The sequence below is a fragment of the Protopterus annectens genome, chromosome 1.part2 (genome assembly GCF_019279795.1).
Source record: "Protopterus annectens isolate FY-2018-M chromosome 1.part2, PAN1.0, whole genome shotgun sequence".
In the NCBI taxonomy this organism is placed as follows: Eukaryota; Metazoa; Chordata; order Ceratodontiformes; family Protopteridae; genus Protopterus; species Protopterus annectens.
Window position 1 is genome coordinate 593,135,720 of NC_056727.1, and position 20,678 is coordinate 593,156,397.

Consider the following 20,678-nt stretch of genomic DNA (forward strand, 5'->3'; position numbering starts at 1 on the left):
AATAAAGTAATTAAATATATTGTTCACAACAAGCTGCTGTTATTTATACTGTAGCTGGGCAAATATCACACATATAAAGGTTACGAATGAGATGGATGAGAGGTAGTTGATGGCAAACAAAACTTTCTTATTGGTACTGTGATTAATATTAATGTGTTGTAGGAGAAGCAATGACAGAGAAGAGAAGGAAGAAAGAAATCATGGAAGCTGGAGTGTAGATATGTTTTGATATTGAGGTAGAGATGTAGCCATGTTGAAGGAGTGTAAATGTAAAAATGGAAATTATGAAGAGGTTGTATTTATGTAGACATGTATTATTTGAAATACAGAAGGATTGAAGCAATTTCATAAAAGCTGTAAGGCTCTTTTTTAATATGTGTGAGGAGTGTCTTAGCTGATATCTTTGTCTTTTATACACCATGTTTCAGAGAAAAAAATAGTGGTATTATATTAAATAGCATATTTATTTTACATTTTCAGCATATTTTTATTGTTTGTTACTCCAAAATTGACACAAGGAGAACAAATGCAACTATTATACAAATTTGGAATTGATTCATAATACTGATTCGTGGTTAAAACTGTAGTGCAACTATTTTGATATAAATTGACATAAAATCCATCTTAATTTTATATAACGATATACAATGGTTACAAGAGTTTGCAACCAATATTTAAATAAAATGAAAGCTGTTTTTGCTTAATATGTTCACAATATTAAAGTCAATTATTATGCTGACACCAGTGAAATATTAATTTATGAGCCTTTCTCCATTAAGCATTGTACTTTGGATCATAGATTTAAGTCAGCACTTTTTGTAGATTACCCTACTTTTTTGATTTCAGTCTCCTTGGTTAATATTTGTTTCAAAAGAAGAAGAAATTTAGAGACATGAGGAGCATGGCTTGTTTATTAGTTTCTTGTAATACTTCTTGCAATAGTAGATGATAATGTTGATCTGCTTTAATGCTGCAATAATGTTGATCTGCTTTAATGCTGCAAAGAAAAGGAACATTCAGTAAAATCAAGTATTTAGTAACTGCAATTTTATCTGAGCATAAGGCTTGTAAAAAGTAATTAATTCACAAAGGTCTTACATTAAAGCACATTTATGCATAACATGTTTCCAGCTAGCTTTAACCTCTAGATTTAGATCTCCAAGACACTATTTTATTATCTTTATTCATTTCTGGAAGCATTTCAAAGTAAAAAAAAAACATCCAATATTGGGCTAGTGAAGTTTGGGATGCACAAGCCAGTGCATTTCTTTGTGCCGGTCCCAAGCCTGAATAAATGGGGAGGGTTGCGTCTGGAAGGGCATCCGGCGTAAAACTTCACCAAATACTTCATGCGGACACCAGTAAATATTTCCATACCGGACTGGTCGAGGCCCGGGTTAACAATGACCGCCACCAGTAGTTAGCCAACAGGGTGCTGGCAGAAATTGGGCTACTGTTGGCCGAAGGAGGAGAGGAGGTGGAAGGCATGGCTGAAGGCAGGAAGAGAGGAGAAAGGCTAGGACTGTGGTAGTGAGGGTCAGAACTTTGAATGTTGGCAGTATGACTGTTATAGGGAGAGAGCTAGCCGATATGATGGACAGAAGGAAGGTTGGTATATTGTGTGTGTAAGAGACCAGATGGAAGGGGAGTAAAGCTGGGTGTATCGGAGGTGGGTTCAAATTGTTTTATCATGGTATGGATGGGAGGAGAAATGGCATAGGAGTTATCCTGAAGGAAGAGTATGCTAAGAGTGTTTTGGAGGTGAAAAGAGTGTTGGATAGAGTGATGTTTATGAAGCTGAAAATTGATGATGTAATGATGAATGTTGTTAATGCATATGCTCCACAAGTTGGGTGTGCGATGGATGAGAAAAAAAAAATTTGGAGTGAGTTGGATGAAGTGGTGACGACTGTACCCAAGGATGAGAGAGTGGTGATTGGAGCAGATTTCAATGAGCATGTTGGTGAAGGGAACAGAAGGTCAGATGGTAGTGGATTTTGTGAAAAGGATGGACATGGCTGTGGTGAATACATATTTTAACAAGAGGGAGGAGCATAGGGTGACATGCAAGAGTGGAGGTATATGCATACAGGTGGATTATATCTTATATAGGAGGGCCAGTTTGAAGGAGATTGGAGACTGTAAAGTGGTGACTGGGGAAAGTGTAGTTAGGCAGCATAGGATGGTGGTTTGTAGGATGATGTTGGTGATCAAGAGGAGGAGGAGGAGTGTGAGGGCAGCACCAAGAATCAAATGGTGGAAATTGAAAAAGAGTAATTGTGAGGTGGAGTTCAGGGATGAGTTAAGACAGGCACTGGGTGGCAATGAAGAGTTACCAAATAGCTGGGTAACTACAGCAGAGCTAGTAAGGGAGATGGCTAGAAAGGTGCTTGGTCTGACATCTGGACAGAGGAAGGACAACATGGAGACCTGGTAGTGGAATGTGGAAGTACAGGAGAGTATACAGAGGAAGAGGCTGGTGAAGGAGAAGTGGGATTGTCAGAAAGATGAAGAAAGTAGACAAGAGTATAAGGAGATGAGGCGCATGGCAAAGAAAGAGGTGGCGAAGGCTAAGGATAAGGCATATGAAGAGTTGTATGAAAGGTTGGACACTAAGGAGGGAGAAAAAGACATGTACCGATTGGCTAGACAGAGGGACCGAGCTAAGAAAGATGTGCAGCAGGTAAAGGTGATAAAGAATAATGAGGGAAACATACTCACAAGTGAGGAGAGTGTGTTGAGGAGATGGAAAGAGCACTTTGAGGGGTTGATGAATGAAGAGAATGAGAGGGAGAGAAGGTTGGATAATGTGGGGATAGTGAATCGTGAAGTACAATGGATTAGCAGGGAGGAAGTAAGGATAGCTATGAAGAGGATGAAGAATCGAAAGGCTGTTGGTCCAGATGACATACCTGTGGAAGCATGGAGGTGTTTAGATGAAATGGCAGTGGAGTTTTTAACCAGATTGTTTAATGAAATCTTGGAAAGTGAGAGGATGCCTGAGAAATGGAGAAGAAGTGTTTTGGTACCGATTTTTAAGAATAAGAGTGATGTGCAGAGCTGTAGTAACTAAAGAGGGATTAAACTGATCAGTCACAGCATGAAGTTATGGGAAAGAGTAGTGGAAGCTAGGTTAAGAAGGGAGGTGATGATTAGTGATCAGCAGTATGGTTTCAAGCCAGGAAAGAGCACTACAGATGCGATGTTTGCTCTGAGATTGTCGATGGAAAAGTACAGAGAAGGTCAGAAGGAGTTGCATTGTGTTTTTGTAGACTTAGAGAAAGCATATGACAGGGTGCCTAGAGAGGAGTTGTGGTATTGTATGAGGAAGTCGGAAGTCTCAGAGTAGTATGTAAGAGTGATACAGGATATGTACGAGGGTAGTGTGACAGTGATGAGGTCTGCGGTGGGAGTGACAGATGCGTTTAAGGTGGAGGTGGGATTACATTAAAGATCAGCTCTGAGCCCTTTCTTATTTGCAATGGTGATGGACAGGTTGACAGACGAGATCAGACAGGAGTCCCCGTGGACTATGATGTTTGCAGATGACATTGTGATCTGTAGTGAGAGTAGGGAACAGGTGGAGATGACCCTGGAGAGATGGAGATATGCTCTAGAGAGAAGAGGAATGAAGGTCAGCAGGACTAAGGCAGAATATAGGTGTGTGAATGAGAGGGAGGATAGAGGAATGGTGAGGATGCAGGGAGTAGAGGTGGTGAAGGTGGATGAATTTAAATATTTGGGATCAACAGTTCAGAGTAATGGTGAGTGTGGAAGAGAGGTGAAGAAGAAAGTACAGGCAGGATGGAGTGGGTGGAGAAGAGTATCAGGAGTGATTTGTGACAGACGAGTACCAGTAAGAGTAAAAGGGAAGGTTTACAAGAGGGTAGTGAGACCAGCTATGTTATATGGGTTGGCGACAGTGACACTGACAAAAAGGCAGGAGTTTGAGCTGGATGTGTCAGAGTTAAAGATGTTAAGATTTGCACTGGGTGTGACGAGGGAGGACAGGATTAGGAATAAGTATATTAGAGGGTCAGCCCAGTTTGGAAGGTTTGGAGACAAAGCCAGAGAGGCAAGATTACATTGGTTTGGACATATGCTGAGGAGGGATGCTGAGTATACTGGGAAAAAAGATGCTAAGGGTGAAGCTACTGGGTAACAGGAAAAGAGGAAGGCCTAAGATAAGGTTAATGGATGTGGTGAGAGAGGACATGCAGGTGGTTGGTGTGACAGAGCAAGATGCAGAGGACAGGAAGAAATGGAAACAGATGATCTGCTGTGGCGACCCCTAACGAGAACAGCCGAAAGAAGATGATGATGATGAAGTTCTCCTAACAGACCTCAGCATAAGAGTTTTGCTGTTCTCTGTCATATTATTTTCATTATAAAAAATAAAATTCTAGAATGCATTTAATTTGTTTTTTTTTTATATATTATACATATTATATCTGTTGGATAGTACTGATGTACAAGTTTTGCTTTTATACATAATCTGACATGGTTATAAAAGTAACTTGTGCATATCCTGACCTAATGTGAATCTTGCCCCACAAAAGTTCTGTTGCTCTTATCTTCCAGTTCATTGAATCATTATCTATTGATCCATCTCCAAACCATATTCCAAACTCAGATACTCCACAGTTTTCAGCTCAATACCCTGAAAACAGTTATACCAACCTAAGGTATTTTTCCACCACCACTGGATCATTTTCACCTTATTTGAGCTTTCTGTATGAGCTTTAGTTATATAAAAAAAATGAATAAGGCATACCAATTTTAAGTCAGTATGTCCAAAAATGAATTTTTGAAGATTTTAAGAATGTTGTGAAGTTATTGTGAGTTTGTTGAAGAATAAATGTTAGACTGAAAGTAGTTACATAGTCGACCTAAAAACTGAAGGCTTGAATATGAAAATGCACACACATTTAATCAATGATCTCCATGAGCTGGATGAAACCTTCATCTTAGTAGGATTAAAATGGGTTATTTGTAAATCTTTCCAATTTGACGAGTCATTGTTGCACAACCAGTATATAATGGCTTTAAGGAAAGCAGCTTGGGTGTAAGCTTCTGTGTCAGGTAACTTAATGCCTCCCTTTTTCTCATGTTCTTATGTGATGTTTTATAAGCTAATCTTTTGTTGTAGTATACCTTACAAATTTCAGGAAACTTTTATTAAAGTTCTCAGATGAGATTTGTTTGTTAAAATAGCAGCTGTTTGAACTATGGCTTTGATTCATTAACAGCTACATAAAGAGCTGTGCAACAATGGCAAATGACAGAATATGCTAATTAAAGCATAATGAGCCGAAGAGCATGCTAATTAACCATTCCAATATGGCAGAGCTATTCAGGAAGCTTTAAGGCAATCTTGAACACTTGGTGTAGGGTTTTGCCATGTACACCAAAACCTTTTGGAATACAGGCCTGATTACACTTACAGAAAACATATTAGAGGTTGCTGCTGCTGTTATTATTATTATGCTGTATGTGCAACAGGCTTTAAATTAGAGTGCTGCTATGACTGCCAGACCTCAAGCAATAAGAAGAAGGGTGTTTAGACCCCATTTGACATATCATGGACTGCATTAATCAGAAATTGTTGACAAGTTTTGGGTGGACAGGGAAACACTTGAAGAAATATGTGACCTTTTACTCCCCTACCTCAGGGCACAGGGAAATCATGGAGAACCCATCCCAGTGGAAACAAAGGTATATTTAGCTTTATGTATACTAGCTACTGGTACTTTTCAGAGACCCACAGGGGATATATTAGGGGTGTCACAGGCCTCTGCCTCTAGAATATTTTATCAGTTTTTAAATGCAATGCTGTTACATGCAAGGGGCCGTATCCCTTTCCTATGAAAACCACAGGAGAGTGCAGGAACCATGCAGAAATTCTATGCAACAGTCCATTTCCCTGAAGTGTCAGGGGCCATAGATTAAACATACATAGAAAAAAAAGCCCTCCTGGAGAACCAGGAAGGAAGAACATCAACAGAAAAGTTTTCCTCTCCATAAACTGTCAGGTTGTCTATAATGCTCAAGAGTCATCCACAATGTCTGTGCAGATAATCCAGGCAGTTTCTACAACTAACACGTATGTAACATCTATGAGCTGTACACCAGACTTGCTAGGTGTGACATTTTTCAAGGTCCTGTAGTGGGGGATGCAGGTTATGCACTGGATTCCTAGCTCATGACACGCATAAGAAACTCACAGAACCCCAATGTGCAAGGATACAATAAGGTCCACACTCAAACAAAGAATATTATAGAACATGCGTTTGTTTGCTTAAATCAAGGTTCTGGTTTCTAGATACATCAGGAGGTACACTGTAGTATGATGCAGTAATCTCTGCTGAAGTACTTACAATGTTTGTCACGTTACACAACATCATTCTCAGGAAATAGCTCCATCAAGGACAACAGGGGGCTAGACCACAGTTTCAAGCACCACAGGCAGGGCCGGTACAGATACAGATAACGAGTCTGAGGGAGAACCACCAGCTATAGATGGTGCTGGTAGAAGAAGGCATGCACAATATGCCCTGGCTCTGGCTAAGGGGCAAAGAATAGCACACACACTGAATGCATAGCTCAAAGCCAAGACCCCCCTGCACATACAAATATGAAAACTGATGTTTTTCAGACACCACAACATTTACCTAGCCATGTTGTGGCTCTGTTCTGATAGCATTAGACAGGGGCAACCCCCAAGGGTACAGTTCATACCTGCAGTAAGGCTAATGAAGTGTGGAAACTGTAAATAAAATAAAAATGTTATATCACCAATTACCCTCATATCAACATATGTTAGCCACAAGTTAGCCCCCCTGTAAACCCGCACCCCCGCACTAAGTTCCCAGTCCAACCACACTCCCAGATACACGTCCCCCCACAAACACACACAAAACATATAAAAAGAAATATATTTTGAACTCAGTTATTAGCACAGATTGTATATCACCTCTGTAATGGAAATAAACCAGGTTTAAACTTTGCAATACATTTCTACATTAACAATTTAGCAATTATTAATGCAGCATTACATAAGTAACACCAAACTATTATAACATCTTTATCCACAGCTGTGGAGTCCAGTCATGCACAAATATACAAACAGAACACATTTCCTTTTCCTGCTAACACAGATAATAACACCAAACCTTCCTGCATACTTATTTTATTTATTTTATTTTATTATTTATTTTACATTTGTTAACTGGATTAGTCTGGCTGAGCTTTTGGCTCATTTTCAGCAGAGACCCGTGGAGAAAAGCTCCTCAGGACTAGAAAACAATTTATTAAATTTTAGTAACATAGTAGTAACAATCAGCTATAGGATCTTACAAGTAGAGACCTGGAGAGAAAAAAAGCTCCTCGGGCAATTCAGTTATACAGAGTGTTAACAATTGGCAGACAAGTATGTGAGTTGTTACAAACAAGGTTTTAAACAATTAGCAGAATAAAATGTGACTAGTTACAATATTATTTAAGCTGCTTAGAGCAAAATGAGTTAATAGTTAGGCCAATGCGTATTTAAAGTGGGTAGGATCTAGTTGTATAGGAGTTTGGAAACAAGAAAGGAAAGTAAGAATGGCTAGTAGGAGATGTAGGGGAGGTAGAGTATAGGAGACAGACTAGACAGGTAGGTTGTTTTGAGACTGTAAGAATTAAGAGTGGTTGGAGATAGAGGAAGGGAAAAGGTAGAAGAGGCAGGGGAATAGTGTTAGAGATACATTAAGAGTGAGGTGGTGAAATAGGTGAAAGAATGGTGGTTTCAGGGTGGTTGGCTAAAGTGGCAAGACCACTTATGTTTTTAGATATTTCCTTGTGGCTAATTTGAAACTTTTGCTATGCTGGAGGTATTTTATTTCCAAAGGGAGTTGGTTCCAGGATATAGCTGGGTTATAGTTATAGAGAAGGCAGCCTATTTTGTTTTTGGGTTTGTAGATGTCTAATAATTCTTGATTTGAGCTGCATATCATCCTTGCAGGGGGATATTTGGATATGATAGTGGAGAGGCTGGGGCAGAAGGAAGGTATGTAGAGGATAGAGTGGATGATTTGTAGTTGGTATAGTTGGAGCAGCTGACAGAATTCTAGCCAGTCTAGTTGCTGTAGTGCTAAGCTGTGGTGTGACTTGTAGGTTTGGTTAGCTGCAAATCTGGCGATCTTATTATAGGTAGTTTCAAGCTTGGAAATAAGTGTAGAATTTAGGTTTGTGAATATGTGGCAGCTGTACAGGAGTGTTGGGAGTAATAAAGCCTGGGAGAGAGTTATTCGGGCAGTGTTAGTTAAATATTCCTTGCTACAGAAAAGGTGTCCAAGTTTCTGATTAGTTCTTTTTACCGAGTTAGTAATATGGAGATCAAACTTAAGCTGATAATCTATTGTAACGCCTAGCAATTTAGTACTAGATTCAGCTGAGATGATAGTGTTGTTGCAGGATAAGATAGTAAATGTACATTTGAGTGTGGTGATGTTTTTAGGGAGGAAGAGTAGGATATTAGTTTTTTTTTTGGATTAAGTATTAGTTTGTTATCACTAAGCCAAGTCTCAATGTTGTGGAGGGATACCTGGGTAGTTGATGGAGGTCAGTTGGGTTGTCAGCAATGGTTATAACAGTTGTGTCATCAGCATATTGCACAAGAGATGACTGGAGACAAGAGGAGTAGAGCAACTTGGTGAAAATATTAAAGAGTAGTAGTCCAAGTATGGACCCTTGGAGGACTCCCATTTGTACAGTGAGAGGGGAGGATAGTGCAGAGAGCCATTTAACTGATTGCTGGTGGGTAGAGGTAGAGCTGAAAAACCAAGAGATTGTAGGGGGAGAGAAATGTAAGTTAGTGCGTTTAGAAGGAGTGGGTGAGAGACAGTGTCAAAGGTTTTAGAAAGGTCAAGGAATAGGCATGAGACAAGTTTATTGTTATCCCGAGCTAGGGAGACTATGCTGATGAATGATATGAGTGCAGTAGTTGTACTATGCTTGGGACGGAAACCATGCTGTGTGGGTGTGAGAAGGTTTTCCTGATGAAGATAATGCATTACCTGCTTGTGAATGCATTTCTCTAAGATTTTTGAGAGTGGAGAGAGTATTGCAATTGGTCTGAAGTTGGATATGTCTGAGGAGTTGCCCCCTTTGTGAATGGGTAGAGTAAAGAAATTCTTCCATACGGTGGGGACATAGGATTCAGAAATGGATCAGTTGATTAAGATGGATACAGGATAGGCAAGAGGTTCAGTGGCAATCTGCAGTAAGTAAGAGGGTAGCTTGTCAACAGATGGGGAGCAAGGTTTAAGTTTAGAGTAATGACTACATAGTTGATACTGCTTTTAGAGAGGAGGAGTTAGGAGGGTTTGGAAGAGGTATAGAGTTCGTGGGGGTGCTAGTGTTGTTTCTGGTGGGGGGAGAATTTATTATGGAGGTTATTGAGTTTATAAAATGATTGTTAGATTTGTTGGCTATGTCTTCAGGTGTTGCATTGGTACATGGGTTAGGAAGGGTTTCCTGGATGAAGAGTCTGTTTAATAGAGCTCAAGAATTCCTTTGAGTCTGATTTACAAGTAGAGGGAGGATTGGCATAGAAGTTTATTTTGTCATAATGGATGACTTTTATTTTATTTCTGAGTTCTTTATATTTCTGAAGACGAGAAGGGGTCCTAGTTTTAGTCCACATTTTCCAAATCCTATCCTGGTCTTTCATGGGGGGGGGGTTCTGGTAGATTTAGTGAGCCAGGGAGCAGTATTAGATTTGATTCTAATCATGCGAAGAGAAGCAAGGGAGTTAAGAATGTTTAGGAATGTAGTGTTGAAGGAATTGACAGCTTCATCTAAAGGAAGAGTGGTGAGGTAAGACCAGTTAATTTTGGAGAGTTGGTGAATAAAGGAATTAGGACAGAAATGCGAAAGTGAGCAGGTGGTAATAAATTTGTTAGGTTTGGTAAGGTGGGGAGTATGGTAACTGTTATAGGGCAGTGGTCACTGAGGGCATTTGGAAGAGTTTGGGATTTATGATAGTTTTGAGGGTGGGAGACCAATATCTAGTTAAGAAGAGAGCTAGGTAGGTGAGATTTAAATACTGTTATCTGCAAAATGTGTGCAAACACAACATAAAATTAAATAATACATTTGTCATGTAGCATTCATTACCATAATTGTAAAAATGCAGAAATGGCTATGGTAAAAGTAAGGGATAAATGCAAATACAAATTTATACAAATACTCATCAGTCACTGCATTTCATCCTTGTAATGTCAAAAGAAAGCATTAAGAAATAGCAACATACTTTGACAAAAAAGCACTGTAGAGTTAAATCTTCAAAAGACATAAAAAATAAACTCACTAATGACTCTAGACTTTCTATTGCCTATGGCTATCTTCTTCCCAGCCTTCTCTACACCTCTCCAATCTTGACCAACCTTCAAACCTCTCTAAAGACTAAGCTTGAACTCACTCACATCAAAGTTTCCATATTCACTGCTAACCAACCCTATAACTCTCACCGCTGCCATACTCCACTAACCTTACATTGGCTAAAATTTCCCCATCTTCTATTACTCCCCAACTGTCTGTCACTCACTCGATCCTATACAATCCCGCCTCCTGCCCTGCCATGTCTTCTCTTATATCCCTAAACACCCCCACCTGCTCTCTTTCAAGCTCTGACCTGTTACTCTTAGCAATCCATAAGCCAAAAAGAACAATAGGACAAAACTTACATAGCTACTCAGTTTCCCTAGCTTGGAACAAACTCCACTGAACATTAGAAATCTTCTCCACACTGAAAGCTTCAAAGCAGTATTAAAAGAAACCCTATTAAAATCTAGGATCTGTATATGTCAAAGCCCTAACTAACTCAAAGTCTCTCTCTCCCTCCACCCACCCGTGCTCTATCTTTTCTGTCTACTATCTACTCCTTTCTACTCTATCTGCCTTAAAACCTCTAATTACCAGTTTTCTCCACTGCTTCCTAACCTAGATTTCTCTCACTTCTGATCTATACCTGAAATCCCTGTTTTTATCAACAGCTATTTAAATAGCTACTAGCATCCTCTTCTCTTTCTAACGATGTACCACGATATTGTACCATGTATGTCTTATGGCTCTTGTCAGGTACTTACTGAAACTCTGAATATCTCTTCCATGTATTTTATTACCTCATGATATTACTGTTAACCTCTGATTGTAATTGTTTACTATATGGGGCTTCTCCCCCAAGGCCTCTGCTGAAAATGGGCTATCACTCAGTCAGACATACCCAGTTAACAAATGTCAAAATAAATAAATAAACAAAAAAAAAATAATGTCAAATTAGAGCATTATTTAAGAAATAACAACATACTTTGACAATACAGCACTGTAGAAAATAATCACCCAAATTCCTGCTATTCTACCACTGTTTAGCTCTGTGTCTCAAAACATCTCCCAGTATAATACAAGGGCACTGCCTACACCATTACCATCATATAGTGCATTCAGCCCCATGAGCACTGAGAGTATGCAAATGCGGTATCAAATTATTAAAATTCCTGAATACCATAAACTGCACTAAGTGTAGGGAATGGGAACATGGCATAGGGACCTACACAATTACATGCACACACCCTCAGCAATGCAAGGATGAGAACTGAGAAATGTTCCCTGTTAATGGTTTGCATCTGTCTTTGATTACCCTGACAGCATGAACAATCAGCTTTCCCAGTCTCCCCTCTCTGATATATACCTAGGAAGGGTGTGTTAGAAAGAAGGACTTAACAAAAAAGTCTGCAAGTACATTGTCTGATATATAGGAGATTGGCTGTCCTTATATTTCAATGCCCTCATCTTTATGCCTTGTCTCTTCTTCTATTATTTGTGCAGCACTTTACAGCACAAAAATCAATTTCATAGCTTAAGGAAAAAGGTGAAAAGGCTAGTTTACTGCCATAGGTCACACAAACCAGACAGGCATCATTGTGCAGCTGACAGCAATGTGGATATACTCAGGGAAGAAAATACACCTGACATGTATCTTTCCCTTTGGTGCAAGTTATATGTACAGTGAGCTGAGTGATGTATGTATTTATGTATGTATGTATGTATATATATATATATATATATATATATATATATATATATATATATATATATATATGGGTCCCCTTCGGTAGAGCAAATGTTTACAAGTTCGAACCTCATATGGCCGAGACCATATGTTTGAACTTATAAATGCTTGATCAGAATGAATGGAGATCTCCGTACAGCACAGAATGGGAAGATTTCCCTTTTCTGCAATGTAGTGTGATCTCGGAGTTGGTATATTTAAGTAGGGGTATGTGGGGGTGCAGGGGGGCTAGGCCCCCCTGCTACAAATGTTTATTTTTGTTTTTTGTAGTTTTTTATACTTTTTTATTCAGTGTTCGAACTTTTACAAGTTTGAACATATGGTCTCGACCATATGTGGTTCGAATTTGCAAAAGTTCGATCTACTGAAGTATATATATATATATATATATATATATATATATATATATATATATATAAAATCAAAGTTCAATCCACTGACCTGATGTCAGAAGATATATTTAATTGCACAGTATTGTTTAAAAATCAACTGTTGTCACTAACAACGTGATAATTAGTCTGTTGTAACATAATATGTCACTGACTACAGGTCTGATAATGTGTTCAAGAAAGTACGTCTGATGTTGCATGGAGATGTGAGAAGGAAGAATTGTTCCCCTGAATGCACTTCCTGAGCTGGTCATTGCTACATAAACCCATGCATTGCATTTCATTTACTTTCTGCCATTTCCTTAACATATACTACCCTTCAAAGTCTGTTCCACATGCACTCCACTTGGCATTATGCAAACATGATTGACTACCTAAGGAAAAACGTGAAAAATGTACTTTAGGCTGCCTCAGCTAGCTAAAAAATGCCTGGTGGCTTTGCATGGCCAGCAGCACCCTGGACAGTAATCATTCAAGAAAATGCACTTGTTAGTTGACTTCATGTGTGGCATAAGGTGTAACTGATGCAAATTGATAGAAATAAGATACATGAAGCATTGTTCGAATCCTGTTTACACTACATTTTGCCATAATGGACAATAGTTAAATTTCAGTTGTAATTCATTTAAGGTACATTTGCTGTCTGCTTGGCAGTACACAAACAGAGTTCACTACTTAAGGGAAAAAGTAAAAAAAATCAGCTTAGGCTGCCTTATAGGTTTATAGGTAGGTACTAGGCTATCTGCCCAAAGACATTTATAAGCCTAGCCGGAATGTGATGGCTTTTGCCGCCCCCTTAGATTAGTTCCCTGTGCCTCTGTCCAGCAGAGCCACTGAAGTGATCCCCGGGGTAAACTTTCTGAAACACGCCTAGCTTCATTGCATAGTTACCCCCCCCCCCCCCCCACACACACACACACACACACACACAACAGGAAGATTACTTACTACAGTAAATACACCTGACAGAAGTCAAAAGTCTGTGGTACAAGGTGTAGCTAATGAATCAAGAGAAATAAGGCACATGCAGCATTGTTTTAATCTAGTGTAGAGATCACATTGCAATTTACCAAAACTTGACTTTTTTATTCAGTCTTTAGCTTAGCCTACCTTAGGTAGCTGAAAAAACACCTGGCAGCTTTGTACAGCTGACAGCAATCTGGTTAGTAATCATTCAGGAAAATGCAGTTGTCTGCTAACTTTCCCTGTGGTGCAAGGTGTAACTGAGGTGAACTGATAGAAATAAGGTACCAGAAACATTGTTTGAATCCTTTTTACAGAACACTTTTACTTAATTCACAATATTGACTTTTCCATTTCTTTCCATGTTAAGGTACATTTGTACTTCAATTGGCATTGTACAAGCAGAGTTCACTAGCTGAGGGGAAAAAGTAAAAAAAAAATAGTTTAGGCTGCCTTCAGTAGCTCAGTCATGCTTGTCAGCAGTGAGCTGTCTTCAGCACTCTGAGATGAGAAATTCTGCCTTGTTATAGACTTACCTCTGTAGCCTAAGGTGTAAGAACAATGACTTTACATAAATAATGCAGGCTGTTAAGAGTTCAAATCCAGCTAGAAGATAGTTGTAGGAAGCACATTTTCAAAACATTTTGAATAAGACAATCTAGAACTGTAATGAAAAATTATCATGTTAAACTTGATCCTTATAAGCAATTTATTAGTAAGCCTTGCATAATGAAAATGTTCTTTTTAGCATATATGACTACTGTATGACATATACAAAACCCAAGGTTATGCCCACCTTCTTAAACATGTCAATGAATATATTTTGTACAAAAATCACTTGCATATGTATGATGGGTGCAATACCTTTGTTATAATTATCATGACTCATCATATATCCCAACTATGTGCTTAGGACCCTTATGTCTTCTGAATATGCATGTAGCATAAACCCTCCTGTCTTGATCATCACATTCAACTGTATCCATATGAACCATAGTTACTTGCATTAAGAATGACTTTTATATAGGAATACATTTCAAGACAGGATTGCAACCATACACCTATAGGCCTCTCTGAAGTGGATTGTTATTCATTCAGATATCAGTAAATGTCAAATGTTCTTGGAGTAAAGCTAGCTCTCCTCTGGCCAATGTCAGTTACTACATTAAGTTGCAATCCTTGACTCCTGTATCCCATGGGTTCTATTCCCAGCTGCTATAAAATTATTTTAACATTTGGTAAGCCCAGAACTGATAACGTGTCAGAACTCAGTTGTCTTTCACATTCCAAAGCGCAAACCTCAAAAGCCATCCCAGTAAGCAGTCTACTGTTAAACATTTGATACTGTGACAATGGGTGGAGCATCACATATGGCACCACTCAATGTCATGTTTCACACCTTTACTGCTGTATTCTGTAGGTAGTGCTGATGTGTCTGCCAAGGGGTCCTTCTGCTTACAGTCACTCAAACGCAGTTGGAAAGGCTGTGCATGTTTGCACAATACCAGTGACACATGAGATCTAAATTAGGCACCAAACTAGACATAGTTTGTAAGCTTGAATTTTGCAGACATAGCTGATGAGGAGGAAAATGGTGTTAAATTTAGAGCACAAGGGTGGGGTGTTGAGCAGTCCAGGATATTTGTGGCACTCCTCATAAAGCACTACAGCTGTAGGCTGATGCAGGGGGGATTATACCAGGTCTCAGTATAAACTGAGGCTTGGGATAGCTTAGCCAAGGCTGCCCCCTGTGCAACTGGCATTCCATGCAATGAGGAACAATGTTGCCACCACTGCAGTGACCTTAAAAAGTACAAGCAGGACTTCCTAAGTACTGTGACGTATATTCTATGATATGGCAGTAATTATCTAGCCAGCCAATGCAGTTACTCATTATGCTATCATATATATATATATATATATATATATCTATATATATATATATATATATATATATATATATATATATATATATAGTTTTTTTTCTTCTTTTTGCTCTCTACAGCTGCAGAGTAGATTGCTAGAAAATGTGAGGTGCACCATAGGTTCATAGGTTGGTACTAGGCTATCGGCCCTAGGGCCTATACAAGCCTAGCCATAACAATTCCCTGGCTATTTCTCCCCACACTATTTACTTCTCTGGACCCCTGTCTAGCAGGGCGACTGACATGATACCCGGGGTGAATTTCCTTTCTCCCATCCAATCATCAAGGTTCCTTTTGAAGAGGACCAAAGAGGTGCTCTGCTTGACATATATGGGCAGTCTGTTCCAGAGTCTGGGGAGTCTCTGGGTCAGGAACCTATCCCTCCAGCATGTTTTGTTTATTGTGATGAACCAGAGAGATTAACTCATCTTAGAGAGACATGGGGTAAGTATGAATCAATTAAAAATTAAAGCCATAATATTGTTTTCATTTCCACAAGTAGCAGCATCTCAAGCAGGCATATCTCATCATTCATCACGAGCAGACGTGCTTGCCCCAATAGTTACATTAGACAATTAAAATACCAGCTTTACTGTGTGTGGCTTCAGTACCCAGAAGCAGCATTTTTTAATAAATTGATAATTATTTATAAGATCTTAACAGTCTGTCATGAAGAATTACATTATGGTAATTGTAATTATTAAGTTAGAGTGCATAATTCCAATTTGTCATAATGAAATAAAGACAGCTGTTTCTTATATCAGATTAGTTATATTTGTTTATTTAATACTACAGGTGACGCCTGTGCACTGGCTTGCAATCAAGGAGCCTCAATCCTCACCACTAACACCAGTGAGGGGCATCCAATTTGGAAAAGGATAATAAATACACACACAGTAATGTGCAACTTCCCTTAAGAGCACACAGAGATCACAGTCAGTCTGGGGCTGGTTTCTCCTTTTCTCTCTGGGTCCCCAATAAGACTCCCCACTGGCACAGCTATAGGGTCCAGATCTCAGCCTAGTGGGCAAGCTAAAACCTGCAGGACCCTCTCTGTCCAACCAGTGCTTCGTGTCCCTGCCCAAGTAGCTGACACACACACACACACACACACACACACACACACACACACTTTGAGATAAGAGTTTATACAACCACACAGACACTCCTGAGGAAGGCTGGCAGAAGTTCTCCACTGTACCCCTTTTACCCAGACTATACAGTAGAAATCACTGCCACCACCCAGCTAATATTTATCAGCTACTCAAAGGCCCTTATGAAGGGTGTCCAATTATTACTGTGCAATATTATTATCCAAATGGTAAGTGCAACCAAACAGTCAAGACTTATTTGGAGTGACTTGCTACAGTATTACTATATACATGCAACGTACTCTTAGAGCTTAAATTATCTCTACACAAAACAGCCACAGTTGAAAGGTTTAAAAATATTTAATAATAAAAACACAAGACAATACATTTTACTACATAGTGGTAGTCAATATTTCAGAGATCACAGAGAAATACTTAAAAATAATACAGTAGCAAAAGTTCTGACATCACAGAAAAACAAACTAGTCTAATCTTCCTATTTCCTAGCTATATCTAAGAGAAAACACAGTTCTAAAATCCTACTTACATCTAGACACAGGCAGAGATCTGGTGAGTTGGATGTTCTCAAGATAAATGCTTTAATGTTTTCATTCTTTCTGTCCTTAAATTGATAACACAGTACCACTGATTCATTTCAGATTACATCCTTTCTTTCTGGTTCCCAGGCTAACAGACTCTCAGAGGTTAATAGCCCCTTTGATCTTGCAGCTGGTCAGGACCCAGAGCAATAAAAGAAATTATACATGCAAATTCTAGCCATTAACTCTGGCCTCAAAACAATAGGCAGGATTCCTTCATCCAGACATATTGCCTCCGAGTTTTAACATCAAAGAATTGAATTGTCAGCTTTGTTGCAGCAGAGTGCACTGCTGTTACATTTTTGCAGTTCCACATTTAACACCATTTTTTCCATTTAAGAGAACATGCCTGTGGCTTATATTAATATTTACAAATGACAGAATTATCTACAAAATTCTATCTGGCTAGGCTGGCAGCCTTTACCTATCTTCACACCACATAAATACCTTTCCCTCATATATGGATGTTTCAAAGGTGTGCAGTAGTAAATTATCATAGTTGTTTATGTATTGCCAAATATTTTTTTTTTCTAAAGTATGCAGTACTGTTACATGACATGTATGTAATTATCTCTTTTTTTCTTCCCCAACTCTTGTCTCTTTTTTGTGGGGGGGGGGGGGTTATAATTTATTAGCAATCTGCTGTTTGTATAACTTGCTGATGCAAATTAATTATCAACAACACAGAGAGGTACAGTGACCACTGCAGCTCAGCCTGCCATATCTCCACAAATGGCAGAACAGATACCAAGCACTTCAAAGTCACAGCCTGTCATTGTTGCCAGCATAACCTCTGTCCTACCTGCTCCAAGTACTTCTGGTAGCTTTGCCCTAGCTGTTAGTGCAGTGGTACCCAATGGGAGCAGTACTAGTGCAGGTAGAGATTTTGTCACCCATCAGGAGCTGACAGGGATTGTGGAGGATGTTATGGACATGGGCCTCAGTGTACATATTGGCAGGGTTGAAAGGGTCCTGTGTCTCATTATAAAGATGATGCCATGTCCAGCACTGACCCAGGGAGCTGCTGCAGGAGACAGTGATGACAGTTCTAAGGGTGAGAACTAGATTTTCACTGTTTTCATGCTGGACATGGGTGCACCTTCAATGTCTCCTACCTATCCCCAATCATGGTGTCCCCCAATCTTTTGTCTCCATCACCATCTCTATTCATCTTGTTTGTCCTGTATGTTGGTGTATGCTTCCTAACCTACCCTACCTACCTGACCCTCTCATTCCCAAGCACCTTTCTCAGCATTTCTCTCTCTCCAAAAAAAAAGTTACAATATTTACCTGTACGATGAATAAATTACACCCCATACATAGCTCTCCATTTTGCCTGTCAACCTGACACAGTTGGTTCAGTCCAAATGGTCATACATTATTCATAGGTTCATAGGTTTATACTAGGCTATCTGCCCTAAGGCATTTATAAGCCTAGCCCAAGTTTTTGTGGCTTACGCCACCCCTTATATGAAAAAATACTGTGCCCATTAGTTTGTTGTGCCTCTGTCCAGCAGTGACACAGAGATGATTCCCGGGGTAAACCTACGATCTCCCATTCACAGGTCTAGATTTCTCTTGAACAGAGTCAGCGAGGTGCTCTGCCTCACATGGACCGGGATTTTATTCCACAGCATAGGGAGTCTCTGAGTGATAAATCTATCCCTCCAGCATATCCTATTTATATCCGTGCTAAGGTTTAAGTCGCTTGCTCTAGTGGTTTTGGTGGATTTGGATTTTTTGAGGTGGAGCATGTCCATTAATTCCGGGTTGGACATGGCCTTGTATGTCAGGCACATGTCACCTCTGAGCAGACGGTATGCGACTGAATAGAGCTGGAGTTTCTTCAATCTGGCAGCATATGGCAGATTTTGGAGTCCCTTTATCCTTTTGGTGAGGAACTTTTGGGGTCTCTCCAATTGCTGCAGATGTCGGGTGAGATACATCCCGAATGGGGCATTGTACTCGATCATTGGTCTGATAAGTGAAGAGTACAGGGGAACAATGACCTCACTAGATCTGGATGTGAATCCCTTCATGATCAGGTGGGCAATGTAGAAGGTCTTTCTAACCACTTTAGCAACGTGAGTGTCAAAAGAAAGGCCACTGTCAACCTGGGTCCCCAGGTCCCTGATAACCTCTTCTGTGCTTAGTGGATTGCCACCTATATGGTAGCTTGGGGTTACCTTGTTTTTCCCGAAGGGTATGACTATACATTTTTGGCGTTTAACTTCAGGCCATGGCTCTGGCACCAGCTATCTGTTTCCGTGAGTCCCTTCTGAAGGATATCCGTGTCCGATGCACTTTCCACTATGGCGCCCAGTTTGCAGTCGTCTGCAAACTTTGTCAGCCAAAGTCCTCCCATGTTGGCCTGTACTTCTGAGAAGTAGATGCCAAACAATAGGGGCCAAGGACCGAGCCCTGTGGGACACCACTTGTGACCAGCTTGGAGTCTGACACAGCGCCAGCAACTCTAACCCTGTGGGTTCTGTCCTTAAGCCAGTTTGCAACCCATCTTGTGACATATGGGTTTACATTTAAGCTGGTAAGTTTTTCTACAATACCGAGTGGGGTATTGTGTCGAAAGCCTTTGCAAGGTCAAGGTAGGCTGTATGGACTGCCTTTCCCTCATCAATGGCCTTGGTGACTGTTTCGAAGAAGTCGACCAAGTTCAAAAGGCATGATCTTCCCTTGACAAAGCCAAACTGGGTCGGGTCCAATATCTGCAAGTCCCCTATATCTTTGTTTATGAGCTCCATTATGATCCTCTCCATAGCTTTGCAGACTAGACTTGTTAAGCTTATGGGGCGGTAATTACCAGGGTCCGTTGAGGCGCCGCCTTTGTGGAGTGGGACCACAGTTGCCGTATGCCACTCCTTGGGCACGTATCCTGTGGTAAGGCTGAGATTAAACAGCTGCCTTATGTGCGGGTTTAATTCCTCATTTAGCTCGTGTAGCACACAGCCGGGACACCATCCGGTCCCATTGATGCTGTGTTTTAGCTTTGGAGAGAGCAACTTCCACCGGCCCGTTTGAGGTGTCGGGGAGCCCCCACGCGGCTGGAATAGTTATCTCCCTTTTAGGGGGGAGGGGTGAAGTTTGCACTGAACCTGTCTGCCAGTATGTTGGCAATGTCTGTGGGTTCAGTGATTTTTGTATCATTTTGGACTAATTCTGAGCATATCTGGGAGTTTCCACCCAGGTTCCTAACATAGATGAAAAAGGCCTTATGATTGTCCTTTGAATCCATGGCAATTTTTCTCTCGAAATTGGCCTTAGTTGATTTTATGAATGCTCGTATTTTTTTACTAATAATGATCAGGGGTGACTTCCCTTTTATGGATTTTGTTCTATCATGTAATAGCTTTCTCCTCTTATTGTAAAGTTTGTTAATGGCTGGGGTCCACCAGACTGGACGTTTGCCCTTTGTGGAAAATGGTTTTATTTGGGATTGCCTGATCCATGCAGTCCTGGAGGTGTTCATAGAAGGCATTTGTAAGGGCTTCCGCAGCTTGGGTTGTGGTTTCCTCTGGCTCAGGGGCCTGAAGGATACCACACCAGTCTTGAGTAGTGTGAAGTTTGCTTTAGAGAAGTTCTTC